Here is a 4,282-nt window from a genome sequence, read left to right as displayed (position 1 = left end):
TGAGTTTGACAATGGATGAATCCATCGCTGCACTCATTTATTTCTGAGGTTTGAAAATCTACCTGCGAACGACTTGCATACAATATGCGTAATCGAAAATTCTGAATTCGGTTTTCTTACTTTTACATGTACTGATACCATAGTCTCAATCCATTCATTTATCAAAAAATATTATATACTGGCAGTAAATTCTTTATCAAAATAGCCGCCATTGACTAAATAAATAAAACTGTACAAACCTTACATGATTCTCCTGGCTTTCGAGTGCAGTTGATGAGATCTGCAAACTTCAGTAGTGGACAAACCGCCTCATCTGATAATGGACAGTCTGGGATATGAGACCAGTTACCGTTTGGTAAGCAACGTAGCACAGATGTAACGTTTCTGCAGGTGATTGTGCAGTCTGTCCCCAGTTCTCTACTGCAGTTGTGCATGGTCGCAACAACATGGAAGAGTTCGGGACATAAAACCTTTTTGGCTGCCCTTGGGAGAATGCTGTGTCCATACAATTCCAAGCAGGCAGTATTTTTTGCATCATGGGTCAGATTGCTGCATGCGACCAGTCTTAAAGAATATCGGAATGGATACTTGCATTGTGGCAATGGTGACCACTTTCTGTCGGCCAAGCAGCGAACTTTTAGTTTCCAGATCACAGTACTTTTGAGGACACATACGGCTCTGCATTCTTCGTGAATCTGGAAATCGCAGGACCCTAAAATGCTTATTCCTTTCTGTAAGTCTGAAGAACTGCAACCAGCACATGATACCTCAGCTGCAATTTAAAAGAGCAAGTTTAATATCACCTTCAATACAGTCGAATTTCAAATGTTTATCATGGTTGAATCATGATGTATGAGTACACTTGGTTGCATACTTCAAAATACGCAGCACTGAAAAATCATTTGGGTTTTATAGCTTTTATATTGATGTGAATTTTATTTCCAATCATGCATGGATTTATGCAATTTTAATCTGCATTATCGTCAAAGGAATATAAACTATTCAGTATTATCTTACAACAGATATTATAAGCTTCGTTGTCACTCTGGGGAAGATACGTGACTGAGAGAATATGCACCTTTTTTTATTGTATGCCCGTCTTCGACATTTCTGCCCATTAAAATGATGGCAGTGTAAAAAAGCAAGGGTAAAAATTAGCTTGGATAGAATTGCCAGTAATAAACTTTAAAATAATAGGGCAGTTCTTGAGGTAGTCACCACCTACATCACCCTGATGACCCAGAAGGCAACAAGCTGAATCCTTAACTTCAATCCAATGTAAATGTTGCTGTAAATAATCATGGCCATTTGTCAAACGAAAGCAAGCTACTCCAACAGCCCGAGGTTAAGGAACTGGGAATTTTATTTATTTTGTTGAGCAGGATATTCCATTTTTTATTCACAGCTGCATCAACGGGATATTCTGTTATTTTTCATTTTATTATATATAATTCCTTCATTATTACGCAAAGGGGAATCAGGTTGAGCCATAAAGGATCCGGCCATAGCAAGTCTGTCTGCCTGGATTTATGTCTACGTGTAGATTTAGTGCGGTACGAATTCCGTCTGTTATCACGATCTTTCATGTTACTGATTACATCCATAACGTAAAAGTATCAATGTAATGCCAATTTAATGTAATACCTGATACGTAAAAATAATTCAATCTGTTATGTTATCCATTACCTTATTGTCAACATAACGATAATATGCATGCACTTTACCAGTGATAAAGTGGATGGATGCTATCATTGCACCAACTCGTGACAGTATTAATGCAGTTGTGATAATATAAGATAATTGTGATTATAGTACAATACATATGCTGGATGTTTATGTATACTATCAATGATAGTTTAATATATTTACGACACAGTGATAGTATATTATTAAAGAACAAATTTAACTTTTTTTATTTTTAAGAATACCGTGTAAGCATTACAAATTTCAGAAGAAATTTTCAAAGGGGAAAACATATTTCAATAAGCAGTGTCTGTGACGAAAAACGTACAAAGGGATTTTCAAAAAGGGCGAAAATAGGCGACTTTATATGTATCAAGTCTTTCTCGTAGCATTATGAGAATGCAGTGCTCTTGAGAAATCATGACCTGTTCCGATCATTTTTCTGAAGCTATTGTTGGATGAACGCAGATTAAAATGCAACTAATCGTTGAACAAATTAGCCAACCAATAAAGGTTAAATATAAGTGCAATAACATATACTAGTATAGTGGTTAGGGGAGCCTGCTAAGGTACCGAAGGGTCCGGGTTCGAATCCCGGAGAAGACATGGATATTTGTAAATGTACAGTGTCGTGAGGGAGACACCCGAGTGCTCTTCCTCAAGACTGGGGGGGGTGGAAAATAGAAGTCCAACCTCTCTTTGGAATAGAGTCTGGCAACCATTGATCCATGTAATATAGACAAGGCAATAACATATACCAATAGGTATTACATATTTTTAAAGTTCATCAGTATTTCTACAGATGCAAAAAAAAACTTAAACTGTAATTTCTTAAGTGCACACTTCGAAAATTCTTTGCAAAATTTTTCTTCGAGTTTTTCAATAAAATGTCGCTGCATTAAAAACATGGGAGGAAAAAATATATATTCAAGTATCTGTTTATTATACACAACATGTATTACACATATTTCGCTTCATGTAAAATCGCAAGTAACGCGAAGTTTAAGGAAAATATTTCTATACTTACTTGGTTGAAGACAAACGATTATTGCCAGATGCCACAGAAGCTCATTTCCACATTCTTTTCTCTGAAAATGAAAAACGCAGTAATGGATATGGATTATGTATACTTCAGTTGGCGGTAAAGCATATGATATGTAAAATCTACCACAGTACAAAAGTTGCTAGATATATTTATAACAATAATAAAATTTGTAATCAATCAAGCCTAATGATTAAAGGTAATATGGAGTCTCACTCTTGTGGTTCAATTGCACGTAATGTAGGTGTAATAATAATGATGTGCCAAATGTAATAATATATATGGTAGTGTGCGCAATAACCCAGAAATACTGGATAACGTACAGGATAAAATGTGTGATCTGAAAAACAATATGGAATTACCTCCAAAGGATAACTTACCTCCAGAAGATGACACTTCAAATAATGTGAATTATGCGAAATTTATTATATCTTGACATCGCGAAATTTTAAATTAATACTAGTATAAATCAAGAAAACATAGCCAGACAGAAGATAATAGACCGCGAACTACTGCAGCAAGTAAATATTAGTTCTAACATTTTGAGTCCTAACCTTTCGTGCAGGAAATTCGTAACATTCCAATCTAAGTAAATCTCAGTTCATCTTCGTTCCACAAAGCTGCATGATAACAAAATTCAATTTTCATAACGAAGGAAATTGAGTTGACTGTTTATACCAATACATTTTTGTAGAAACACAAGGCAAATTCTCGCACCAAGAAGCAACACGTGCACATGAATTCCATTCGAGGATATCTCAAGTCGTAGAACATCATTAAATTACTACAGAAGGAAGCATCTAGATAAATTTAGTTGAATCTTCAATACCCATTTTATTTTTTAGGCAAAATGTATTCTCTTCAAACTATATGGAGATGGTCGTGAGAAAGGCACGAAAGGGAACAAAATTGCAGACACGCATCATCCGCGGTGAGGACGGACAGAAGCCCGTCCTACACCTTCGGAGTCTAGCAGCAGAACAGAGAAAACCGGTTGCAGTAGTCAATCTCGCTCTGTCATTGAGCGGTCGCAGTGAACAGACTTGATGTTGAATAAATGTGGAGGCTTGCCTGCACAAGGAATATTGAGTTCTACATTAAAGTTAATTTTAAGAACCTAAAATATAGTATACCAGCAGCGAAGCTGTTCTTGGTTGCTGTCTTCAACCGTGACCTTCGTAAGGAGACTGTGACGGACCGGTTCCTCGCGATCAGGTTCAGGTCTGACCTTCGTGAGAAGACTGTTATCTTTTATTATTTTATTTGGGATAAAGCCGTAGTTTTCTGTTGCTTCGGTGCTCTCCTTCCTTTTAGCCAATAGCTATGCTTGAATCAACCAATAGCTAAGCTTCGTGCGGCGCGTATCAGCTGCACTTATTGATATGCATCATCATACTTATTGATACTTATTGATATCAGCATCATACATGCTTCGACTCTGACGCTGGACACTGCTATCTTCTCCTTATGTTTAGCCTCATGCAACGAACGTTTTGCTATCCATATGATGATTTGCTTTCTTCATCTGAAATGCTTATTCATATGTTATGGTCTGCT

The 4,282-nt window shown here is 36.6% G+C and overlaps 1 long non-coding RNA gene across 1 annotated transcript; it reads right to left on the bottom strand.

The window, feature by feature from the left end:
* Positions 1-244: 244 nt before the first annotated feature.
* Positions 245-3,667, bottom strand: LOC146998360 (uncharacterized). Its single transcript, XR_015039294.1, has 3 exons — positions 3,106-3,667; positions 2,711-2,771; positions 245-772 (listed from the first exon to the last, which is right to left on the bottom strand). It is a non-coding gene; the product is annotated as an uncharacterized LOC146998360 (long non-coding RNA).
* Positions 3,668-4,282: the final 615 nt, after the last annotated feature.

Source organism: Stegodyphus dumicola, chromosome 2 (genome assembly GCF_044657685.1).
Source record: "Stegodyphus dumicola isolate Sdum_Otavi_A_Nest chromosome 2, ASM4465768v1".
Lineage (NCBI taxonomy): Eukaryota > Metazoa > Arthropoda > Arachnida > Araneae > Eresidae > Stegodyphus > Stegodyphus dumicola.
Note: the sequence above shows the minus strand (reverse complement) of the source record. Positions and strands in the feature narration are given on the sequence as shown.